This window comes from Typopeltis vanoorti, chromosome 9 (assembly GCF_054136105.1).
Source record: "Typopeltis vanoorti isolate ZY-2024b chromosome 9, IOZ_Tvanoo_1.0, whole genome shotgun sequence".
Lineage (NCBI taxonomy): Eukaryota > Metazoa > Arthropoda > Arachnida > Uropygi > Thelyphonidae > Typopeltis > Typopeltis vanoorti.
This window is the reverse complement of record NC_143557.1, coordinates 90861376-90889217: the sequence shown is the minus strand read 5'-3', so window position 1 is coordinate 90889217 and position 27842 is coordinate 90861376. Positions and strand designations below refer to the sequence as shown.

The 27842-nt window shown below is 36.4% G+C and overlaps 1 long non-coding RNA gene across 2 annotated transcripts in view; it reads left to right on the top strand.

The window, feature by feature from the left end:
* Positions 1–4036: 4036 nt before the first annotated feature.
* Positions 4037–27842, top strand: part of LOC150103241 (uncharacterized) — a 134821-nt gene continuing 111015 nt past the window's right edge. The window contains exons 1-3 of one of the 2 annotated variants that reach the window (XR_016548794.1): positions 4037–4219; positions 11095–11130; positions 27432–27767. This is a non-coding gene — a long non-coding RNA (uncharacterized LOC150103241). The remainder of the gene's footprint in view (positions 4220–11094; positions 11131–27431; positions 27768–27842) is intronic. The other variant, XR_016548793.1, reaches the window with a different exon arrangement.

The following is a 27842-nucleotide window of genomic DNA, read 5'->3' as shown; positions in this document are numbered from 1 at the left end:
ACTGCAGTCTTAGAATTTTCCCTTATGCAAAGGAATAATTTTGCACTCTTTCAACTAGCTTGAAACTCTCCCAGAATTGAGACTAAAATTAAACAGCTTAGTCAAAGGTACTGCCAATTCTCTTGCACATTCTCGAAAACCCTACCTGATATCTAATCTAATCCCACAGCTGTATTTACATTAAGATTCTGCAATATCGTGAGAAACTCCAATTCATCCATCTCTGTTCCTACATTAATGTCTGTCACATAGGTCATGGCAGTAACCTCACTAGGAAGATATATGCTTGCAGAGCGGTCAATTAGTAACAGAACTATTTATGTCCGTTTCTGTCTCTTCGTGACCATCATGAGTCATTTAGGTTAATCTTCCTTAGTCAATCTTCCTCGTACTTGCTACATAACGAAAGATCTCTTTAAGATTTCTTTTGGCCTTCTCGACTAAATTCTTCTCATAATCTGATTTTGTCTTCTTTGCCATGCTGGTCACCTCTCTTGCCTTAGCCTTCTACTGTTCATGAATTTGCTGGTTACCTTTCTCTTTATATACCTTCCACAGGATTTTCTTCTGCAGTTCGTGTTTAAGGATATTACTCATCCATGTAATCCTATCCTCCTTATCGTAGGTATACAATTTAATACTGCTTCCTCTAGATGATCCTTAATTATATCCCATCTTCTACTAACATCCTTACCCAGCAGTGTGTTTATGTTATGGTACAGATTTATGCTTCTTCCTAAACATATCATAATCACCTGCCTTGTAGTTCCAGAAATATCCCTTCTTGATAGAATATTCCTAAAATTTTACAATTTACTAACTCAAGACCTCATGGTCTTTCACCAATTGTTGAGAATGTTGTTAACTTGATTATAGATAGCTCTTGTCATCCTATGACAAGGTCCAATACTTTCCCAGCCTCTACTCCTCTCCGTCACATACTGCCTTCAATAACTATCTCTCAGCAGGTGTATAAATTCTATTTCTTTTCTGCTATTGTAATCTTCGTTCACATGAGGAACAAAAATCTATTACATCCTCCTAAATAAGATGTATGAACTTCTTTTGCTGCGATAACTGCAGCAATTCTATGAGGCATAGTTTCCACAAATGTACAATACCAATCAACGGGAGTTTTGGGCCATTCTTCCTGTAGACATATAATGAGGTCCTGGACTGCTGTTAGGTGGAGGTCTCTTGACCCCATCCAATGCTATAGTCCATCCCACAATATTGAGATCAGGTCAGTATCGAGGCCAGTCAAGTGTGGTGGCGTTCATGTGTCCACAAATCACGCAGTTAGAGCGGCAGCTCTTATGATATGGTGCATTGTCTTGCTGAAAGAGACAATGGTCATTTCCGCAGAAATGTCACAAAGTAAGAAGCATTGCATTGTTCAAAATGTTCAAATATCTCTTGGAGTTCAATGTTTGTGATATCGCGAACAGAGATCCCAGGTCAAACCAGGATTAAAGAAACATGCCATCAAATCGTCACCTCCGAATTTCATAGTTGGGATTGCACACTCGCACACTCTAGTAAGTGAAGATGAACGGACATTCGCCTCACCCAAACTCGTCTGTCTGCTAGCTAGAGGTTGCTGCGTGAAGGTCACCCCATAACGTAGCTTTTGTGTACGTAGAGTCATCCCATAACGTAGCTTTCCAAGCTACGTTATGGGGTGACTCTACGTACACGTTCTTTTACACCACTGAAGTGGATGCTGCATGTTGGTTGGTTCGGATAATGTAGAGCTTTCATATTGCGGTCCATCCATCCATCGAAACCCATATTGTGAAGATAAGTCCGGAATGTTTTCGTTCAGATTATTTTTTCAGTCGATGGCCGGAACACCTCCATCAGGGTGTCGACCGACGAATGTTTTTTTTTTTTTTTTTTTACATATTATCCTCCGTAGCACCCTGAGGTCACATTTGGCGAGTGTGGTGAGCCATCCAGTACTGGTGGCACTTTCAGTTGAATCTGCATTTACATCTCAATATGATATCACCTATTGTTGACCTATGATGGCCCAATTTTTCAGCAATTCGCCACACAGATAGGCCTGCAACATGGCATCCTATCATATCATTCAAATCCCTTCACGGAGTCATTTCACCCGAACACAGTTGCAGTGACTTAGGGAGCATCATATTCCCCCCAATTTATACCAGCTGCAAACAAACGACTCGTTACATGGCACGATGCACCTTGCCCAAAGGAATATTTATTTACTTCTTTCCAAGTAGTGTAGATGTCCGACGTTTCTCCCTATCTTCTTATTTAGTTATTCTGTTGTACACTGCTATATCAAATTTTGTCCTACTTTATTGCAATCTGCGCTAGTTACATTACATTTTTCGGAGTGTTTTGTTAATTTTTTCGAGCAGTGTAGTATTCCTAATCCTTAACTCAATCTGTTCGAGTAATTGGCGATACGTCGGACAAATCCAGATCAACCATCATTGGTACAATACTGAGATAGAAGTGCAGGGAATCGACTGCAAGTGTATCCGCAGTGACGATCCAACATACTCAATGAACGTGACCGTAGGGTGCTACCAAGGATAATATGTAAAAACCCCATTCGTTGGTCGACTCTTTACAAGAGTCCCGGGCATCGACTGGAATACGAATCTACACAAAAGCATTCAGAGCCGAGGCTTACAGCATGGCTTTCCATTGTAGGACTGCAATATGTAAGAGCCAAATAATCCGAATCAACATGCAGCCTCGTGTTCAGTGATACAAAGAGCGTATACAGTTGGAGTGGAAGCTGTGTTATGAAGCGAAGAATCACGCTACGTCCTCTACCTAGCAAATGGACGTGCGGGTGTTGCGGTTGTCCGGTGAGCGCCTCCTACCCGAGTGCTTAACTCCTATCTATGAAATTCGGAGGTGGCAGTGTGATGGTATGGTCCTGTTTTTTTCTGCTTTGGCCTCAGCCTTCTGACACGAACACCGAACTCCGGTATATGAAGATTTTGGACAATGGAATGCTTCCTACTTTGTGACATTACTACGGAAATAACCAATGTATTGTCGCTTTCAGCAAGACAATGCGCAAAGTCATAAGGCTGCTGCTGTAATTGTGTAGTTTGTGGACATGAAGGTCACCACACTTCACTGGCCTCCACAGAGATCTGATCTTAATCCTATTGAACATCTGTTGGGTAAATTGTAATGTTGAGTGAGGATTCTTCCCGCAACAGTCCTTGACATCATTACATGCATACAGAAAAAATGGTCCAAAATTCCCATCGATTGCTATCGTACGCTTGTGTAAAGTATGCCCCGTAGGATTGCTGCAGTCATCGCAGCGAAGGGAGGTCATACATTTTATTAAGGTGGGCGCCATGGCTGTTTGTTCCTCACACTATGGTGTTCCTCGTCTTCTTTCCAAGCAGTATATAAGTTACTGAACAGGTTTTACAGAGTACATGTTTAAGAAATTTTCCAGCGCATGATAGGTCAGAACATGAAAGAACAATTGCTTCTTGGAGATATGAAGGTGTTGCAGGTGATTCCGAGGCAAGTAATAAAGCGTGCCTGAGATATGGATTACTTTCAGTGAGAATAAAATGAAGCTTTGTGAGTTACAACGTCTAGTTGATAGACAGGAAAGCGATAGAAACATATAACTTACTGAACAGGTTTTTACGGAGTGGATGTTTAAAATTTTTTCAGTGCATCACAGGATAGGAAGAAACAAGTGGTTACCCCTGCAAGTTGTCTGAGAGCATGAGCACTAGATGTTTTACTTGGATTGGTAAATAATTGGAGTAGGTTGTCAGTAAATGAGTCTAAACATAGATGATAGCCATTGTGTGAATAATGATTAATGTAGGCTTCATACGATAAATCTTTTGACTCCACAGAGATTTCTATATAATTTTAATAATAATCCTGTAAACTCTTTTTTTGGGGTAGGTGTGGGGGAGGTATTTGAAAAACACTTAAAAAAATCTTCCCTTGAGTTAACAATCCAATCCTGTCGCGAAGTACTGTATTAGGATTATGTACATCATAGGTTAAATAACAACATGTGTCATGGCGATAATATGAGCCATTTAACTTCACTTGTGAGACTGTTTTTGACCCAGAAATTCTCTCGATTTTTTCGTAACCTTAAAAGAGATGCGTTTTCGTTGGTATAAGGAATTATTCCATAGGTTTCCCATCAATGAATTTATGTTTTCATATTTCGTTGTTGAGATAGGTGATTTTGCATAATTATATTTTCAGTAGCAAGTAAGATGATAATATATAATATATATTATATAATTTTAGTGCCAAAGTTAAATGTGTGAAAATTAAAAGAGAACACAAAATTTGTCGTGTTCGTTTGTATTTAATATAAATATATATATAATGTGCAATATAATGCAATACTCTTAATGGAATCAAAATAGTTTGCTTTATTCAATATGCCCGCAGTGTGTACTGAATCATAATGTCGTTTGCTTTTTTTTTTTTTAAATCTACATTGTCTTAATGCATAGGGAATGGATACAAAAATTGAAGGCATGTTCATTAATGGAGGGGGTGGAGAATTGGTCTTAAGTGTTTTCGGTGTGTTGGTAACTTAAATGAGTGACCGTATTCTGAATTTACGTTGCTAAAAAAATGCTTAATGAATACCAAATTTATTGAAATTACCCTTCATATTGTCTTGATATTGTCTAAATTCAAACGAAATTTTAGTTGGGTTAACACCTTAAAGATGCAGATTTGTTGTATCAGAAGTGATACACCTAATTTGCACTTGCCTCATAGATTGCTAATTGTTTTTTGAGCTGCGTTTTGTAAATAAACATGTTACTTAATTAGAAAGTTGTTAATATTATAAAATTTAGATTAAATTCATGTTTTATAGTTGTCTTTTTTTTAGATAAATGAATATTCCAAAAATGTGCAGTGAAATGTGAACGTCATTTTTACATTTATATGTATATATATATATATATATATTATTATACAGGCATCTCCATTGAGTCAGAAGACTCATTGCAGGAGACCCAAACTATTCACACAATATCTATCATACTTCTTCTTGAACTCATTTACAGATGAGGCACTCACAACTGAGTCAGGCAGTGCATTCCATTCATTCACCACTCTCCAAGTGAAAAATCTAGTCCTCACACCCTTGTTGACCACAATCTTACTTAATATCCAGGGATGACCTGTTGTTCTCTCACCACTATCCCATTGCTGAAATATTTCCCCTGCATCAGTCTTATAAAACCTTTTAGTAATTTAAATGTTTCTATCATATCCCCTCTTCTCTGCCTATCAACCTCTACTACCTCTGTAATCCACAAACTCTCAATCTATCAATGTAGGGAGCATTTCTTACACCACTCACCAACTTGGTCACTCTCCTCTGAATCTTTTCTACCACTTCCTCATCTCCAAGGAATCCAGGTGACTAGACCTGAGCATAGTAATCCAAATGTGGATGTATCGAATGCCTTATAAAGAGGAATAATAACTTCTTTATCTCTGCATGTTAGTGTGTTCTTCAATAACCAAGTAATCCTATGAGCTATCCTGGCCACCTTAGCAATATGCCCTCAGAACTTCAACTTCCTATCCACCAAGTCCCTAGCATCATCAATCTCTTGGAGTACCATTCCATCAGTGTGGTACACAGCTGGTAATCTTCTAATCCCAAAATGCTTACTTTACACTTTTCCACATTGAACTGACATCCATTACTTTTTTCCCATTATGCCAGCTTATTTAAATTATCCTGCAAGCTCTCTACAGAGTTGATTGATTATTGCGCTACCCAACTTTGCATCATCAGCAAACAACCAAATATCTCCTTTCAAGTCATTTCCTGTATCAATTATGTACAAATTAAACAATAATGATCCAAGCACAGAGTCCTGAGGTACACCACTGGTCACCTGCTTCATCATGGACTCTGCTCTTCAATACTGCTTTTTGGTATCTGTCCATGAGCCATTCTATATATCATCATCATCAACAACCATGAGTCCAGTGCCCGTAGGTGTCTGATGCCATCTTGACATGATTCCTCCACTGCATTTTATTCTGTGCAAGATGGCTCAGTCCGTGCATAGAGCCTCTGCACCATTTGACAATGTCATCGACCCATTCTTTGTTTAGTCTTCCTTTTTTGTTCTTTCCTTCAATCATCCCAAACAGCAGCATATTTATTTTCTTCTCATTGTTCATTTTACATATATGGCCAAAGAGACGTAGTTTCCTTTTGACTATTTTCTGGATCAGGTTTTCTTTTGGTTGTATTCGCCTGTAGATTTCTTCATTGTTCACTTTCTGGATCCAGCTTATTCTCAAGATCTTTCTATAGCACTTCCTCTCAAATGCTAATATCCTCCTTTCAGATTCTCTTAGGAGTACCCAGGCCTCACATCCATAGAGCATGCTGCTGAAGATACAGGTTTCTACAATGCACAGTTTAGTTTGCATCTTTATAGCTCAGCTCTTCCATATTTTGTCCATGGCTTTTAAAATAGTTGTTGCTCTGGCTATTCTAATTTTTATCTCTTTTTTGGGATCCTAGTCATGTGGCATCCGAGATATATGTTTAGTGTTCCACATTTTCCAGTTGAAATCTGTCTATCATAACTCTGTTCAATAACTCCTGTTTCTGAATATCATTGTTTTAGTTTTTCAAAGTTGACATTTAGTCTATATCTTTTTTCCTTCTGTGTATAGTGTTTGTAATGTTTGTTCCAGCTTTGCTGCATCTTCTTCAATCAGGATGATGCCATCTCCAAAGCAAAGGTAGTTTATTCTCATGCCATTTATTGAAATGCCTCCACCTTCTTCTTTAATCTTATCTAGTGTTCTTCCCAGATGTGTGATGAAGATGAGTGATGATCCCCTTGGCTTGTGCCTTGACTAGTGGCAAACTAATCTCCAGTGTCACTTACTATCCTGATTTTTACTTGTGCTTGGCTGTTTATATCTTTCAGCAGGGAGATCAATTTATTGTCTACACCATAAGATTCCAAGACAGCCCATGTTATATTTTGGTCAATATTATCAAATGCTTTTTTGGAAGTGCACAAAACAGCAGTATATCTTTTTGTTCTTTCTTCGAGCTTTCTCTGCTATTAGTTTTAGTGCGAGTATCTGTTGCACTGTACTTCAATCTTTTCGAAATCCAGCTTGCTCATCAAGAAGATGTGCCTCCATATGTCCCTGTGGACTATATGTGGATATATATGAATATGTGGACTATAGAGGTTTATTGTAATAATGCTGTTCTGATATGTTGGAGTCAAAAGATTCCAGGAGAATTGTAATAATAGTCTCCTTTGCTTAAAAAAAAAAAACATAAACTGGTTTCTGATGGGTTCTAAGTAAGCAAATCTTTTTAATTAATATATTTTGTTGATTTCAAATATAACAGAAGATTTGTGCAGAATAGTCAGGGTCCATTTATTTATTCTCTTTCTCTCTCAAAAAAAAAAAAAAAACTTGTAATAAAAATTCAAATATTAATTACATAATATAGCAAATATTTTTCCATTTCCCACTGTTATAACATAGTTTTCCATATCCAGTGTACTCATTCTAAAATCTACTGTTTTGAAAGACTGGCCTTGCACTTTTATTGTAAAGCAGGGCATACTTGGAATTGCTGAACTGCAGATGATTATCCTCAGATTAATCTACTGATGGTATTGGAATTCTTGTTATTAACATCTCTTTTCCTGACACAGTCACGTTTTACATTGCTTTCATTTAGGATAGGTGAAAGTGTGCTGAATTTTGACTCTTGTTATGAGTCTCAAAATTATTTTTGATTGATTAGTTTGTCCCCAGATTGCCATAATTAAAGATGATTACGCAGATACAACATGCTGATAAAAACAAATGGATAGGTACAGTGGCACACTCAGGATGTAATCTTGGGAGGGAGCGAGCTGAGTGGACGATTTGAGAATACACACTATGCATTGCATATGACCTATGACTGAGCATCTGTGGTGATCACCAATACATGATGTCAGTGATCTCCTCTGGCCTGGTTCAGGCAAACGAAGTAGCACCCGAGCACTGCTTCGTTTGCCTTGCATTCACAGCGACCAGGTTCCTGAGAGCTATTAGGAAAAGAGATTTTTGGAAAATTTTCTAGTGTTTTTTTCTCTTTTTCTTTTTTTTTGGGGGGGGGGGGGGCAGAGCCCTTGGCCCCCTCCCTGGGTGTGCCAATGGATAGGTATATTTTCTGGTAGGATTTGAAAGTCATGAGTACAGTTAATGGCAGTAGAACAGTTAATGAATCCTCACTTAAAGATAAAATACAAAAATGGTAATAGAGTTTTATTTAGGCAGATTGGTGTGGCAGGTAAAAACTGGATTATCATTATTGGAAGGTTTATGATTATGAAAGATTGTGGAAATATAGATTTGAAAGACCAACTTCCTTTCTCTTTCAAGTGAAGCTTCTTTTAATTAAACTAACAATCTGATCTTTACTAATTGTCTTACCAATATGATTTCTGAATTTAAATTTCTTATCCACCATAATATTCTTATTCAGTAACCCCTTTGAAATTCTTCCCATTCAGTTTGTAGCTTTATATTTTTGTTTAATCCTTTATCCAAGTGTAAAACAATTTGAGGTAAAAAAGTAAAGGAGTGTTCATCATAGGCTTAGAGTAATATAGGGGTTCAGGAGAGCCTTAGTATTAAGAGAAAGAAAAGACAGATGGATAGTAAGAGAGATCGGAAAAGAGGTCCCAGCTCTTTTATATCATGACGAAGCCAGAGGCTTTTCTATTTCATCAGTCTCATATAGCTGAACAACCAAAAGACTAATTGAAACTAAAATCAAGAGGTGACTGGTATGTAGGTGGTTAGCCTTTTCGAAGCTTAACCTCCTCGAGTTGTCCTCTGCCATAAGACCACAGAGGGTGAACTATGTGAAAAACCTTTTACAACAAAATACAGAATATTTTTTCTTCCCCTGGTAAATATTGCATAACATAGGCAGTCTGCACCACATAGCCCAAATTTGGTATCTTATAGAATGATTCTGTTTAAATATAAAAATCATTGGACTGGACAATAAAATTCCATGATACAATATTCAGGCATTTGTTCTTCAATACAGGAAGCGACCATAGCTAAGAAGAAGAATAAGTATAAATACAAGAATAGAAAGAAAACAGATGATTTCATAACAAATGAAATGCTTAAACAGAATAGAAAAATATATTAAATGGAAATAAATAAAAGGATATTGGAAGCAAAAGAAGAAAAAAATGTAAATACTCCAAACCAAGATATTATAGATATAATTATAAACAGCTTAAATAAGATAAAAAAAAAATTTAAACTAAAGAAAAACAGCAGAAACAAAAAAAAAAAAAAAAAAAACCTTGAAGCAAAACTTAAATGAAATAGAAAAGGCAGAACTAAACAAACCCATCAAAAAGAGAATAAGAAAAGAAATAAAAAAATATGACACAAAGAAACTATTGAAACATTGATTTAGACCAGGGATCGGCAACCTGTTCAGACTCACAGGCCACATTCAACTTTTATTTTTAATAATCAGGCAGCAAGCATTTATTTAAGAGAAAATAGTGAATGAAAAAAAAAAAAACTTAAGTTATCAATTTTTATTATGTCAATCCTGAAAGACACAGAAATATTTAAAGTACGAGATATGAAACAAGTATTAAAATGAAACGCAATGAAAAATTATCACGTAAAAACAAAGTAATATAGTGTATTCATCACAATATGTACTTATGTCTCATTGCTTAATGTGACTTTTGTGATTCTTTTTCCTTAGCCAGATTATCTAGATCCACTTTATAACCTGAGGTGCAAATTCGAATCGAAGCATGCAAATGTTCATCAGTCAGTCGAGAAGATATTTTATTTTTTTCTAAAACTCAATGGCAGAAAATGCTTATTCGCAAATGTAGGTGCTTCCAAATGCAAATACCATTTTTGTGAAACTGATTAATCCTTCAAATTGTTTTTTTGGTAAGCATCGATCAATGTTGACATTAAAAGCGTTCAAACATAATCGCATTTTGATGCTATTTTTTTATGAAAATCCACAAATCTTGTTGAAAATTCTATTTGTAAATCTTCAATAATACCAGCAAAAGTTTCCTTTTGTTGGTATTTCCACAAAGTATATTATTCATATAATTCAACATACGGGCCACATGCCATGTAAGTATGGTTAACCTCTTATGGGCTGCCAAAAATGCACGTTTGGGCCGCCGGTTGCCGACCTCTGATCTAGACTATTGATGTTCATATGAAATTTACTCTAATCTGTATTAACTTATCTGAAACAGATTCTTCCCCTTCAAGTATCTTTGGTCTCGATGAAGAAAAAACATTACTCAAGACCTCCATGTGGTCATGAGATTCATTGGGTGTATAGCATGCCTATGTAATACCAAAACAAAGTATAATTTCTTGTGTCTTGTCTCATGAGCAAGTATGCAAAACAATCATCCCTGCTCAGTATGAATGTGTTTAAAACAGAGTTCTAAATCTGAGTTTATTTAGACTGGCAAACAGATGTTTGCTTGTCCAAAAATATATGGTTGATGTTAGTAGATGTTGCCAAAAAAATTCTACCTTTCAGTCTTTCCTGGCAACCATCTCAACTCTACTCAGGACCTAAGTTGAGAAATAATCAGCTCTCACTGTAGAGAATACTATTATATAATCAGCTCTTACTGTAGAGAATACTGTTATAACATAAAATTTCCTGGTCAGTGCTGTTTAAAATAATTTATTATAGCAAACTGTTCCCTTAATTTAGTAATTTTGCTATAACGAGTTATCTGTTGGCATGAAGGGGATTCAGTTTATCCGAAACATAGAAAAATAGTGAAAGTATTCTATCATCAACATTCTTTAAATACAAATAGTGAGGAACTATTTATATTTAGTGTAAAGTACTAGGATGTGATGACTATTTTCAGCTCACTCAGAATAACAGTGTAGAATATGTTCCCAAACTGTCTGATCCCTACTGAAATTAATTATATTAAATTCATTTCATTTTTTTGTTTTTTTGTTTTTTTAAATACATTTTTTTTTCTTCCTTCCTAGGCATTGTGTAGGAGAAGAATTTGGCATGCATTAAAGGTGTGTAATATGTTGCACTAGCTTGAAATACTAATATAAATCACTAATTGCTTTTATTTTGATTGACTTGATTAACATTAATATTCTGTACTGGATGAAACTTAAATTGTTTCAAATAAAAATTAACACTAATAATATTTAACTCCACTCATTTCATTTTTATTGAAATTGGGCAGACTTATTATTAGACTATTACCATATATTATAATGTGACTTAAATTAATTCAGTATTTATCCACTTATTGTCTCTAGCAGTTTCAACAGAGGTAGGAGGATTTTCCTTTGAAGATTAGGTTTTTATTATTGTGGTCTAGCTCAAGAATGTGTACAACTGATAGATGTAAGCCTTGATAATGCATGGTGTTAAACAAGTATTAACCAAATCACTAAAATCTTCCCAATGCATTTCATACGCATGTTTTCCATATTGCTCTTACTCCAGTCCACTCTCACTATAACAAGCTTGCCCTTTTGCTATAACAAACTACTAGAGGATTCAACCAAAGCCACAATCCTAAAGGGAAGTTCATTATTACAAATTATCCTCTAACAAACTATTCCTGTGGTCCCTCAATTTTCTATAGTAAGAGACAACGGTATTTAACTTTAGTATTAATGACACTGTGAATGGTTTGAAGGGTGATGTCTAGTTTTTAATAATACAGATTTTGAGATGAGTTTGAAGATTAGCTCAAATGTGGTCTCTCTCCCTCTATGGAAAAATGCAAATAAATTGATACTAGAAGGAATAAAAATGGATCTATTTACTTTGGATTGCTTATGTTAGCAGCCCATGTGCTGCATTAATGTGGCTGCGCTGTAAGAAGCTTGGAAGGTAAGAAATGTGACGAGGAGTTGGTTTAAAGGAAAAATGCAGAATTGCTTAAAAGTGTGTAATAAATCACTGTAATACTGATGAGTAGGAATAAAAATGTTCTATTTATGATTCTTTATCAGATCACACACTTGTTTCATAATTTTCAGTCTAGATCTGTCTCAACCATAAATGGATAATGCACAATATACAATTCTCCCAATCAGTTGTTAACCTTTCTTTCTTGTTGGTGTGGCTTGTTTCAGGGAAAGGGGTTTAACAAAGCTAGATGGTATTGCCATCGCTAAATGAAAATATTTTGAATCGGAGGAAATGCCTTGTGCAATACTGCATATTGCCTGTTGAAGCCTGAGATAGGCAAGTTATGTTTACTTTCCATTGCTTTCCAGTTTCCTTTTCACACCTGCTTTTATATTGGAGTGAGTCTGAATGAGATATTCTTTCAATTGTGGATAGCATTTCTCATTTCAGAGTAGAGCAGTTCTCCAGATTTGCACTAGATACTGCACCATATCAGACCTAGTAGTAATGCATTAGGAAGCTAAGTGATAAATGATAAGCGACTTGCTACCACTGCCCTTCCACGTGTGCCTGCAGGGAATCTTTGTATTAGTTTGTTGGAATTTTGCAAAAACATGGAAAGAGGTTCTCATGTTCAAATGCATCAAAAGAGTGTCTCTGTTCATCTTTTGCATTCTCCATACCCCATAAAACATGCCATCAACACCACTCTATTAGATTTTTGCAGAAAAATAACTTCTTGCAATATATATATATATATATATATATATATACACACACACACACACACACATATATAGTACTCACTTGGGAAGTGACTAAGTTTCTAAATGTTCCACTCAGAAAAGGTTACATGCTGAACTACAAAGCAGGAAATTCTGACCAACTGAGGAGTATACTGAGTTCAGTGGAATGGGATCATTTGCTTGATGGAAAGAATATCGACACTGCATGGGAAGCATTTAAACAATACTTAAATGAGATTTAAGCAAGAGATTCTTAAGAAAAGGACGATGTGGAAGGAATACCATTTGCATAAGGATGATGCCTGTTATGAACATTATAAGCAGAGGCTGGAATAGTCACAACTATTGTACAGAAAGCAAAGTCTGAGTATGAAAAGAAACTGCCTCTGTGTGTTAAAGGCAACCCACAAGAATTCTATTGATATGCTGCAAGTAAAAGAATGAATATGAAAGAATAACTCTTTTAAATGCAGATGCAGAAGAGATTGTTCAACTAACGAGTGCCCATTTTGTTAAAAGCTATCAAACTGATGTATGTGACATTGAGCTCACTACTACTTCTTCACTAAACACAGTTGTATTTGGATGAGGTATTAGAGCTGTTGTACAAATTGAATAAGAATTCAGCAATAGGGACTGATGGGATATCAGCACATGTGCTAAAAGAGTGTTCAGCTGAACTGGCTATCCTTTGACCAGGTTTTTTAATATGAGTCTCAGAACAGGGAAGATTCCACAGGAATGAAAGGAATGTATGGTAATTCCATTGCACAAGGGTGGTACAAAGATTGACCAATTAGTATCTCAGGAGTGCTGGTGAAGATTTTGGAAAAATTAGTCAGCTCGCATTTTGAAATGGGTTGATAGTGAATCTCTAATTTGCAGTGAGCAACATGGATTTACTTTTTTTTTTTTTTATGTTGGGGCCCATACACTGCAGGTTGGTTGGTCAACCTATAGTACATTAATACTGTGTATGGGTAGTGGGTTGGGAAAGGAGGAATTTGTTTACATTTGATTTGAATGACTTTAAATTGTATTCCTTGGGAAACACAGCAGGTGGGAGAATGTTCCACAGTGCAGCAGTTGCAGGGATGAAGGAAGAGGAAAAGAAATTTATTTTGTTTGTTTCTAGGTGTACTGTGAAGGGATGTTGTGCAGCAGCTGCACATGTTCCAGTGAGTTTACTATTAGTACTGAGCGGAGGAATTATTGATGTTATTTCAGACGAGCATTTCCCATGCAAGTATTTGTAGAATATACACACTGCAGAGACCATACATCTGTGTGAAAGTGTGGGGAGAGAGTTGCTAGAGGATGGATCGTTGATAAGTCTAATTGCTCTCCTCTGTATTGAGTCGAGTATTTTGAGAGAGCTTTTGGGGAACCCCACCCCATTTGTGGGAGTAGTATTCAATAGTTGGGCGGATTTGTGACTTGTATAATGTTAATAGCTGTTCGGGAGTGAAGTAACATCTTGAACGAAAGAGAAATCCTAGTTTTTATGAGACTGAGGATGCAATGTTTGAGATGTTTGTGACCAAGAGAGGTTTGATATGAGGGTGATTCCAAGGAGCGAGATCTCGAACTGTCTGGAAATTTGGGTACTATCAAAAAGGGTACTGGGAAAAAATGGTTCTTTTTCATGGGAAATAGTACACAATTTGGTTTTATTGGCGTTGAAATTTATGAGGTTATCCGAACTCCATTGTAGGATGGCTTCGAGATCGGAGTTGAGGGTGGTGGTCGTGGTGGTTACTGTTCTGTAGGTTGAAGTGAATTGAGTAGGGTAAGGCTTAACAAATGCAAGCGAGGAGCATAGTGTGCTGTCATCTGCAAAACTGTGTATTGGGTTGGATGTCAATTGCAGTAGGTCATTGATATATAGCAGGAAGAGAGTTGGTGAGAGAACAGAACCTTGTGGGACCCCAGCATTAATTGGTGGTGAGAGGATAGGGAGCCATCCACCATCACACATAGGATGCGTTCAGACAGAAAACTGGCATTCCACCTACAGAAGTCCTGGGTCAGGCTGAATGATGGTAGTTTGCCTAGTAGGCCTCTGTGCCAGACCTGGTCAAAGGCTTTGGAGATATCTAGTGCAACCACTTGGGATTTGCCAAACCTCTCTGTTGCATTTGTCCAGAGATGGGTGACGTGTGCGAGTAGATGCCTGTTGATTGGCAGTGGCAGAATCCATACTGCGGTCATTTATTTGGTGAGTGTCTTCAAGATAGTGAAGGAGTTGGGAATCTAAGATTTTTTCCATTACCTTTCACAGGACTGATGTAAGCGAGACAAGGCAGTAATTGGATTGCAGTGACTTGTCACCCTTCATGGGAATGGGCTGAATATAGGCCGATTTCCAGTTTGTGGGATAGATTCCAGTGGAGTAGGAAAGTGTATATATATATATATAGGTGACATAGGATAGAGGTCAGTTTTGGAGGACAAACTTTCAGAACTATTGGGGGAATGCCATCACGGCCAGGACACTTTTTTTGTGTCTAATTTGGATAGTATTTTTCTGATCTCATCCTGGCAAAAGGATATAGGGGGCATTGTAGATTGGGTGTCTGGAATGGTTTGGGGGGGGGGAACATTTACCATCGTCAGTTATGCATGCATTTGAAGCAAAGTATGAGGCCAGAAGGCTGGCTTTTTCTATGGGTGATGATGCAGTGTGTAATAGGGGTGGGAATAGTGTGTTGGACAGAAGTTATGGCCAATTGCTTTGGCAAGAGACCAGAAGGCTCGGCTGCCATTTGGACAGGCTGCTAGTTTCCTGCTTTTTGCTCTTTCGAACTCTGTTTTGGAAGCGTTGGTTGTTTTTTGCATCTTTTATGGGCTTTGGTGTAAGCTTTGAAGGAGGATGGGGTTCTTGATTTCAGCCAGTTGTGGTATGTCTGGTGTGTCATCTCTACAGCCTTGGCATATCTTTTGGAGAACCAGGTTTCATTAGGGAATGGCAGTTCAGAGTGCTGTGTGGAATGTATGTACTCATGCCGGTGAGGATTACTTTGGTAATAAGCTTGGTGCATATGTTTGGGTTGGAAGGCCGGAAGCAATAGTCCAACCATGGGAATGTGGCATAGAAGTTGCGGAGGCTGGTCCCACTTGGCACTGTTATAGTGCCAAACTACTCTTGTATGGGAGTGTTTGTGTAAACATTGTTGCATGGGGGAGGAGATGAGCACTAGGTTGTGGTCAGAATTGCCCAGGGGGGCTCGCTACTTTCACTGTGTATTTGGAGGGGTCATTGGTGAGGAAGAGATCTAAGGTATTTGGGGAGTGGTTTGGGTTATCTGGTATTCTATTTGGCATCTGGACAAGTTGTGTAAGTCGTTGGTGATGGCAAATGTTAAAATCTGCTAGAAGGATGATTTCGCTGTTAGGAAAGTGGGATTTTCAACTTAGGAGAAAGTCAACTTTTAGGGAGAAGAAATTAAAGAGCTCAGGGTGGTTGGTTGTGTTGGGGAGCGATAGAGACAGCAGATGAATTGGACTGAGTGGGAAAGGAATATTTTCAACCAAAGAAGGTCAAAGTTGGGTGATTCTAGGTTGGGTGCTCTCTGGCAAGGTATGTCTGAGCAGATGATTTTCGCCCTTGAGGCGAAAGTTGTTGAAGGGTGAGTAGTTTGGAAGGTTAAGTGGTGCTGGAGGAGGTGAGATTTGAGTTTCTGCCATGAGGTGTAGGTGGGGTTTGGTAGACTGTAGGTGGTAGTGGACACTATTCAGGTTGGAGTTTAGGCCACGGATGTTGGTGAAGTGGATGTGTAGGGTTTTGTGAGTAGCATGTTGGACCGCATGGGTCTTGCATATTTCCTATGCGGTGCCTGGCTGTTCTCCATGGTGACTGCTAGAGGCATCGCTTGGTTTTTTTCACCAGTTTATCTTGTCTGTAGTTGATGGTCCAACTGTTGTCACCATTCTGACGTTTTTCTTTGAGTTGTCTTCGAAGCTCGCATCTTTGTTCCCTTTGTGCAAATGATAGGTCTGGTTGTATGCGATTGGGGGACAGGTTTCTTTGAACTTGTTGTTGATCACTGTTATTATTTTTGATGTGCTTGTAGGCATGTCGCAAGTCATTTTTACTAGGTGTGAACAGTTCATACCATCCTTTCTTTTATTTCATCATCATCGTCATCAAATTCCTGCCATGTACCCTCAAGGGGTGTACAGGATATGATAGTACTACATGAAAAAAATTACATCATTACTGACTTCCTATCTACAATTTTCCCCCAAATCAGCCCCTGTTACTTGTCAAGACTCCCACATTATCAGATCTTATATTGCTATCATCTAAGGCACTTTGTACCGTATCAATCCACCCATATCTTGGTCTTCCACCAGGTTGTTTTCTGTCAACCTGGCAGAGAATACTTGTTTTGCTAGTCTTTCTTCACCCATTCTGTTTAAGCGATCATACCACCTGAGATTAGCTCTGTTAATTCATTCCTGGATGCTGACAATGTCAAGTTCTTTCCTAATATCCTCGTTTTTAATATGATATTGCCATTGATGCCCTCTGTTCATGCCTATAATCTTTCTAAGAACTCTCATATCTGTGGTCTCTAGTCTTTGGTCAAGTGTTTTACTTCTGACCCAGCTCTCAGATCCATAAGTTAAAACTGGTTTGAACACTGTCTTGTATACAGCTAATTTAGTGTTCCAACTAATTTCTCTCTTATTCCATATGAATTTATTCAATTGACTTCCCATCATACCAGCTTTGCTGATTCTGTTGTCTATTTCTATATTTAATTTACCATCTTCACTAAAAATCGTGCCTAAGTAGCTGAAATGTTTTACTTGTTCCACAGGTTCTCCATTCACAATGCAGTTGACATTTTCAATGATTCTGCCTATTTTCATTGTCTTTGTCTTTTTATTGCTGACCTTCATACCATATCTATTACAACAGTTATTCAATTTAGTCAGAGAATCTTGCAGACTTGTAGCGGATTTATTTCGAAGAATAACATCATCCGCATAAAGCAGAGAGCTGATATTAACATCTCCAATTTTGATATCATGTTTAATACCACTTTCCTTCATAATGTGATCCATATAGATAATGAATAACAGAGGGGATAATGTACATCCTTGTCTCACACCAGATTTAACATTAAACCATCTTCCTGTACTTCCTTCAATTCTAACTGCTGATGTTGTAACGATTCTTGTCTTTTATTGTACAATGTTTGTATTTTATTAAATCTTTTCTAACCTAAACCTTCTTCTATAATAACCTTATTCTACCAATATCCTCCCGCCATTTATGTTATATCGCTTCTTATTCACACTTATTTTAAACCTTCGTTGCTTTATCTCTGTAATACACTATATCGGGTAGCACGTGGTACCTCTGAGGGACAATGGAATTTCCTCGAGATAGAGGCAGTATCAGAGTGTCTAAGATTTACCTCTCGTAAAACGCCAAGAAATTTATTTGTTTTGATGCGCCACTTAGCGCTATTAGATTATTAAACATTAACAACCAAGAGGTAATCTCTGGACAGTACTTAATGATACCTACCAACTCTGCAGACGTGGCCAAAATATACCCTTTTCAAATATCCGTTTTAATATCCCGCATAGGTTCGCATTAATATTTTATAAGCGGTGCATCGGATTCCAGAAATCACAGAAAGTCTTTGTTAGAATCAAAAGCAAGGTTTATTATACTAAAAAGTTGATACACATAATAACATAAATTAAAATCCCATCTTAAGGGAGTTCCAGACAAGGTATATAATATTCAAACACTACTATTATACTAAAAAATAGTATACAGTAGCTTCCTAAAGTATGAATTATATTAACCTTCGCTAATGCATTAATCATGTACTATTATCACAATCAATCTAAGACTCCGTAGCTCTGTCAGACTACATAAGATAACATTCATATCTTTCACAATCTCTTTATATTATGCCAATTCTTTACTCTAAACATATCCTTAATTTCATTCAATATAAAGGCGAACATTAACACAATGACAGATAGTAAGGTAAAAATCAATATTCTCCTAAAGTCCTAGCAATACAATCCTATCCTAGATCATTAATGTTCTTCTATAACATATTAACGTGACACAAATCTTTCATTCCTATTTAGTATAACACAAAGTTTACGTATCTTCCCTTTTCGATTCTTTAGTGCTTCATAGGTTCACAGGAACAGGCCTTCTGTGGACTGCCGGACTTGCTTCTTTTCGCGGCGAATACGGCCACCAAGACCCGCGACTGCCTATCGGGATCCGTCCGACATTGAGGCACTCGCACCCCACGCCGCCACGAGAGGCGAACACACCAGGAAAATCCAGGAACAAAAGGCCTCGTTACAGGGTCACATGACCCTTATATTTCCCCTATTCTTCTCGGCAATTCTCGCCCCTTTCGATGTCCGGCCGACTCACACTTGCTATTATGTCACGGCGTCCATTGCCCTGCTCATTTCACGTATGCTGACGTCATTGTTTACTTGGGGTGAGACGCTCCTTCGCTAACCTTTGGACTTGACTCCCCCCCCCCCCCCAACTGTTGAATATGTGCTTGCGTTCAATAATTCTTTTATACATGAACTTTTATAATGCTCTGTTACTGTTTTATACCTTCAATATTAATTTAATCACATTCGTGAATGTCACAAATAAATACACACTTATTTAACCTTTTCATAACAGAACACACTTGATTTATATATACATAATACTTATTCTACACTTAGAGGCACTTTATTGTATTTATCTCATTCTTTTGTTTGGAAAAGCATGTTAGACTTTGATAAGATAGGAATTCATAAATTTCCATTCTATCACAATCTAACACTGACTTACAACTCAAATAAAGACTAAATATTGCTTGATATAATGCCCCATTAACACCATATAACTGTAGCGTATAGGCCCAAAATGATGGCACCTGACGATATTCTTAGGATCGATGTTGCATTCTTCAGCTAGTTTGTTGATGGCCTCTTGTAATGATTTTCCATTTTCTGTTGGGAAATTCAAAATGATGGTGTTCAGTTTTTTGTGTTTTGCCTCCATCAAGTCGTTTACTGTTGATGTGATTAGATAGCGAAGTTCTTTCGCTGGCGGAGTGGAGCTTGCGTTGTGCTGTTTTTCAATTTGTTCTAGCTTAGCTTCGACTGCACGTATTTTGGGGGTAAAAGTTTCATTTAAAGCATTGATGTGCTGTTCTAGGCTTTCGAGATGAGTACCTAAGTTTAGAAGTTGTTAACCGAAGGGAGGCACAGCAAACAGAATAACAGGTGGTTAAGTTCGATAAGAATCTTTTGTGCTGCTTCGTCTATTTTCGTGCAGGAAGTGTGCAGCTAGTGGCAACAGAACTCGCAGAATATGCCCTTTTTACGGTCTGTGACACCAGTTTTGCAGCTGCGGCACGTAATAGGTATGTCGGTGGCAGTTGATGGCACTGTGTTGACAAGACACGTGGTACTCGTTCGTCATTGGCTTTTGATGCCTCCCTCTTTGCTGCATACAGCAGGCATCGTGAGCGCTATACACGTGGCTGATTTAAAATTGGAAGGATAGCTTATTTAATACACTATAAGTACTTGCAGGTTGTACTGAAGTATTCTGCTGCTCGGCACCTGCTGTTTGGTTTCTGTTTGATGGTTAATTTCGATGGAAAAAACACTCGCAATAACAGTAAATTGGGGAGCACAAGTTTGAAGTAGCTTATTCACCGGTGTTGTGTTTGAAGCAGCTTATTCACCGATGTTGCCTGGCAGAATCCCACCAGACGGAATCTTTTTCCATTTATAGAAAGCCAGTGCACAGGGAGATATCTATATAAAGAATCACATCATTGCCTAACAGTATGGTATTCTAAAAACATATACAAACAGAGCTATTTGTTCTAATGATGCAGCTCTTTTCACAGGCTAAAATATCTTTGTCATGTTTTCATCACCAATGGCTACAGCTGCTACAAAATAGATGAATACTACGTGGTCCTCTTACTTCCCCCCCCTGCCTCCTCAACACAAGAATAAAATATCACTATTCCTATATCTGAGGTATATCTGAAAATATAGCCAGCTAAAGTACTAATAAAATATGACCTTCACACCACATTCAAACCATGTGTTAAATTTGTATCTCTTATCTGCTCTCCTAATGATAAACTCCATCCCCTAGCATAACCTGAATGTATGAAGTTCCATGTGACTGTGACTTGGCCTGCTTTGCACAGACAGGAAGATCTGTTAGCATCTGCCTTAGTGAACATAAAAAAATACATTTGCTAATGTTATTATGGCAAGTCTGTACTGGCAGACCAAACTTTGGACACTCTTTCACATTGCATTAGATCCCAGTTTGAGAACCACTGATCTAATGCAAAATTTTGAATCGTTTATATGAAAAAAGCAAAATATTCAATTGCCACAAATAACTAAATCAAAAACAAAAAAATTTATATATTTTGATTTTAATGGATGAAGCGTATATAAAAATTATCATTTTTTGTATCACTCTTATATTATATCCTGGGATTTCATTAGATCACCGCGTCGTAGTAACTAGATATGTGACGGCACATAAATACTGGGGAAAATGAACTAATGAATGGTTAGTTGTCCTGCTGTCTGTTTTAGTATTTCTTTGTTCAGTGTGACAAGTATTATACATAATCATTTCCCCTAAACAAAAATCATGAGTCTTTTGTCATTAGTGAGAATAAATGAAGTACAATATTAAAGTCATTAAATTCAGTGAATAGAGGTTTTTCTTATTGTTAGTTATTCCAACTATAATGAGAGACATCATAAACAAATGTTTTTCCATCCGGAAAAAAAATTATTTACTCGAAATAAATTTTAAAGTAAAATATTAAAATTACACCCTTCAAAATCATGAATAATTTTTTCCTTAAAAAAAGAAGTGAAGATTCTGACGATCAAGAAATGTCTACTTGTAGCAAAAGCTAACAAACCAATTCGCACTAATAAATTATCAAAAACTGATACTTGCATTAATGAAGATTTGACTATTTTTAACATTCAGCAACAAAAAAGCATTAATGAAACAACAGAAACAGAAAGAATAAATTCATGTAAAAAAGGGAACAATGAAAAAGAATGTAAAAACTCGTTTATATCAAGAGAGCTATCTAAAAATGGGATTTACGTGGTGTGGTGATAAATTAATTCCCAGACTAAGTGTATTTTGTGTGGTTTGGTTCTATCAAATGAGGCTATGGTTCCTAGCAAATTATTGTGACATTTCTCCACAAAACATGACAACTTGTCGAATAAAAATCCTGAATATTTCAAAGAGTTAATAAGATTACAAGAAAAACAAAGTAAAAGTTTTGTAAGAAAGTTTACAATTTACGACTGAGTTCAAGAAGCGAGTTATTTAGTCGCTGAAATAATTGCAAAGGAAATGAAGCCTCATACTATCGGCGAAACCTTGATTCGTCCGGCCTGTTCAGCAATTGTGAGAACAATTTTTGGTACTGAGGCAGAAGAAGAAATAAAGAAGATTCCATTATCAAATGATACTGTGAGTAGACATATTAATGATCTGTTAGTCGATATTGAAAAGTCAGTTATAATCAAAATAATCAAATCAAAATTTTTCAGTTTGCAGTTAGATGAGTCAACTGATATCGGTGGTAAAGCACACGTATTTGTTTTTACTCGATTCATTGAAGATGATAAAATTATTGAAGAATTTCTATGCTGCAAGGAATTTGAAAAAACTACGATGGGAAAAGATGTTTTTGATATAATGAACACGTATTTTAATACAAATGGTCTATCTTGGAAAACTTGTGTGGGTATATGTACAGATGGTGCACCTTCTATGGTTGGAATTACAAAAGGGTTTGTTTTCTTTGCTAGAAAAGAAAATGAGAACATTATAACGACTCATTGCTTCATTCATCGTGAATCATTGGTGGCAAAGACAATAGGCTTGGAATTAAAAAGTGTATTAGAAGAAATCATTCAGATGGTTAATTATATCAAGGCCAGACCATTAAAATCTAGAATATTTGCAGGACTATGTGAGATGCAATTTCATTACAAGAATCTTCTTCTTCATACCGAAGTAAGATGGCTTTCAAAAGGTCGCGTATTGGATCGTTTTTTTGAACTTAAAGAAGAAATATTTATGTTTTTCCAAAATGAAGACAAACCAGAATTCTATAAATTATTACAAGATGATTTTTGGTGTTCCAAACTAGCCTATTTAACAGACATATTCGATCATCTGAACAAGCTGAACTCCAACATGCAAGGAAGAAATGAGAATATTTTGACATCTACAGATAAAATTAAAGCTTTTAAAGATAAAATAAAAATGTGGAAGATAAAATTAAGCACCAACAATGTAGGAATGTTCCTTAAAGTTGCCTCCAGAAAATGTAAGAACACTGATCTGCGAAAGCTTATTTACAGTCATTTAACATCGTTAGAAGAAAAAATTGACCATTATTTTCCAGACATTTCAGTCAATTTATAAGATTGGATTCGAAATCCATTTGTAGAGTCAACATCAGCAATGAGTGAGGTTAAGTCTTATAGAGGCCGGAGAATTAATTGATATAAGTAACGATCGTACATTGAGATTGAAGCATTCAGAAATGTGTCTAAATTCATTTTGGATAACAATTAAGAAGGAGTACCCCAATATAGGATTCAAAGCACTTAACACCTTATTGCAATTTTCTACATCTTATTTGTGTGAACTGGGTTTTTCTGCACTCGTAAATATTAAAACAAAGAAGAGAGAAAGACTAAAAGCCCTTGAAAATGAGATGAGAATATGTCTCTCAAAAGCAAGGCCTAATATCAAAGAAATATGCAAACAACACCAGGCACATATTTCACATTAAGTTCATATTTTATTATCTGAACCTTTATAATAGCTTTTATTTTGTATGTTTTGGGGTTGTTTGGAAATAAACCAATTTAGTTTAAATAAAATCTGTTTTCTTTTAAACACACTTTCCTTCATATCTTTAGTATCTGTAATATCAATTTATTTATGGGTTATATATGAGAGTCTTTCAGAATCAGTTAATCGGCACTTTACTCTCTATATAAAGCAAATAATACTAGGGGTGCCGTGAAATTTATTTATTGATTTTAGTGTGCCACCACACAAAAAAGTTTGAGAACCACTGCATTAGATGGAAGGAACCCAATGTGCTATATATAAGTTATGGGTCAGAGAGATTATTTTTAGAGTCAGTCCTGTCTATGAAGCATTATTCTAACCTGAAAAGTATGATTGCATTAATTTGCCAAAAATTTGGGAGACTGATCTTAAGATCAACTCCTACATGGCTGTAATACTTCTTTTTTACAATGTTATCTGAGTGTGAAAAAACTTGAGGCATTTGGAATGTGGATGCTGCGAAGAATTATATCTTGGAAAGACAAAAAGACAAATGAAGAGGTACTAGAGATGGTAGGCGCAAACAGGAGCCTGATGAAAGAAATTAAAAAGAGAAAAATCAACTATTTTGGACATATTCTGAGACATAACTGCTTACAAACGACACTTCTCGAAGGAACTGTTGAGGGAAAGGGAAGGAGAGGAAGACAAAGACTGGAGTAGATGAAAAAATATAGAAGCTGGACCTATCTCTCATATGAGGAATGCAGCAGAGAGGTGCAGAATAAGACATGGTGGAGGCACATGGTAGTCAATCTCCTGGAGGGAGAAGACACCTGACAGGACAGAGGATGCCAAATTAGGACTTCAGATCTTTACTTTGTTTACAATTTGAATTGTTTCACTTACACACTGTCATGTGTAAACAGTAACATGTTTTGTGCTCTGAAGATGCTAGTTTGTAATCTGGCAAAATATAAGCCAGTTAATAAACATTTATTTTTAATCATTTTTATTTTATTTGGTGTTGTAATACTGTTAAAAAAAACAACTAATTCTGTTTCATTTATTTCTGTATTATTGCTCTCTCAACTGGTTGATCCAGTTGGATCTTTTTTCAACTTCCTTATCTCAAATTTTGACTTTACAATCCATTTACCTTAATGAAGTCATTCTCCTCAGTGACCTTGTGCGTAATTTTCTAATTTTCTCAGTGTTTGCTGTGATTCAACTGGATGAGACTTGGAAGCATTTGCTATCAGAATAATGATTTTACCAAAATAGAAAGTGTTCAGCTAAAATAGGCACCTGCTATATGCTTAATCCTATCCACTCTCCCAACTCACACATACTAGACTTTTCTAATTTGTAACTCCACTCTACTGTGAATACTACATCTGCCATAGGTAGTTCTGATTAAAACTAGATAGATTTCCAGTGTAGTAGAACATCTCCTTATCATCCATAGCTTGACATTTAACATCACAGTGGTTCCAGATAGATGATTCTGTAATTTTCACTCTTGCTTATTTACTGTTGAATGGTATTCTAATCCAATAGTTGTTCTGAAGGTATAACTAAAATTATTCTTACCTGCATGAACATCACCATCCCACATTTTACCTTGAATTTGTATATTCAGACCATGGCTCTGCAGTAAGTATGCCAAAGCTTTACTTTAAACGGTGTTTTGCAGTAAAATTAAAATGGCTTATTACAGCTGGCTCAAAATTTTTAACTTTTGGTTTCCCATGACCTCAACTTCACTCATCTCAAACTACCTCATTTACTTGCAGATGTTCTTATATCAAAAAATGATGGCATTAAATTTTTCCTCACTCTTGCATTTGATGTCTAAGGAAACGTTCTTTGTATGGCACCAGATACTTTGGATCCCTGATGCTTCCCTATGCTCTTGAAGATTAAATCTAAATTTAAATAAAATTTAAATCTAAAATGATCGAAATCTTGATCATTTTAGATTTTTTTTTTTTAAAAAAAGTTCAGTACTTTCAACATTATCAGTTACACTCAAAGTATGTAATTCCAAGCTAACCTCTTTTATGTTCATGTGATTCCTGTATCCGTCCTATAGCATGGAATTAGCCTATATCTTGGCTGGTCCCCTAAACATTTGATTACATATGGGTTTTTTTTTTTTTTTTTTTTTTTTTTTTATAACTTTCTTCATTCTAGGCTTCTTCAGCATATAATCATGCCTGGTACAAGGATTTCCTAAAGAAATAACATTTTACAGAAAATTCCTCTTTGAAATTGGATGTCTTTTTCCTTTCAATTTCTTCATTGTGAGAATGAATGCTTTTATTTTCAAACTTTTGCCTGAACACTAAAGAACTTCAAGGTTTTTTCTTTTGCTCATGTTCTTGTTATTTATCATGTAACATTTTTCATTCATCTAACAAGAATCATTACCTCCCCCTTTCTATCTTGCCTATCTTTACAAAAAACATATTCATCCATCTCTATTCCTGTTGGTTTTCACTCTATTAATGCTCCAAATTTCATTTCCTTCATTTCGAATACGAAATGAAGTTACGAAATTAAAATTAAATCTTCTTCAGGGGCATACACTCCAACAACTGTTAAATTTTCTTTATTTAATTTTAATCGCACTTCTAATATTCTTTCATTCCAGTATGTATAATGAGTTATTTTTGCTTTAATTGATTTATGGATCCAAATCATTACACCAGCTTTTGCATGTATTTGTTTGTCCATTCCACTATATATGATATTGTAGTAGCTGTTTCTTTTGTTCCTTTAAGTTTCTTTTTTGTTTCCGTATGAACTGTAATTTCTATATTTTCGTCATTTAAAAATTTATCTAATTCTTCTTCTTTATGTGCTATGCTTTTAATGTTCCATGTAGCATATTTCACCACGTTTTTCTTTTTCCAGAGTTTCTTAACCTTTTCCAGGTTGCAGTCGTTTCCCATGTTTTCTGTCCAGTTTGGACAGAAAACATGGGAAACGACTTTTTTTTTTTTTTTAGGAAAGTTATTGACCTTTTTAGTTATCTTACACCAGCTACTTAGGTGGCGCTTTTTGGAATTGTCAGTTAGTGTTTAATTTTGAGCTTAATGTACTGAGTGCCTGTGACACACAGGCAAAAATTATACTAATAAATAATCTTTCTACGTGAGTTTTTTCCGTTATTTATTGTGTACTGATGATGATAGGTATCCTAGTGGTGGGGCTGCCACCTTAAGAAACTAGGCTTGCCTTTTTTAGTAGATAGTGGAAACTACAGTTAGAGAGGAAAATGTCACCCTTGAATTGCTCTAATAGCACTGGGGGGGGGGTTAAGAACTAAGAGTGAGTAGAGGGAAAGAAGAGTAGAAGACCAGTCTTCAGATATGATATACCAAGTGTATATTGTACCAAGTAAGATCAAGTCTAGCTTGGGTATCTCTGGTTTGCCATGCCTTTACTCATCAATGTGAGCTGCTGAGAAATATTCCTGCACACCTATTCCTGAATTCTGCTTTTTACTAACTTTTCCAATATTCCTAATCACAGAAACCATTCTGAAATGTAATAAAACTAGTTTTAAATGACACTCTCATCCATTTCCAATAACACATACTCTTGGACCGGAGGTTTGTTGTGTAGTGTAGTAAAATATTTGAAGTGTATTTTATACATGAATAAATATTTCTTACTTATGAATAGGGTGTAATTGATGAGATATTGTTTAAATAATCGATATTTATTACAAATTTAACAAATTATACATTTTAGTGTGAAATAATTTTAACAAGAATAGCCAAAAACGCTTTTTGTTAATTTTTAATAGGGCGTATTGTCTTCATTAACAGCCAAAACAGCAGTACATCTTGATTGCGTGGACCGGATAAGATGATCAAACAGTTCTTGTGGGATATTTCCCCACTGTTCTGTGAGAGCAATTTCGAGCACTTGAAGTGATTGTGGTGGCACCACTTGAGCAGAAACGCATCTGCCTAAAGCATCCCAGGCATGTTCGATTGGATCGGATTATGCTTTGAGATACATGACATGCTTGAACGACAACTTGCTGTGTCTGTCCAGCTTCTAATCGACCAATGGCTCTCCAAGCCCATGGATTCTGAGATATCATGTTGCTCTGCCATTTTTAACAAAATAATGGATGGTAGGTGACACAAGTTTACAATTGAAGTGAGCGCAACAAGCCACGCTTTTATACCCCCACATTCTGATATGACTA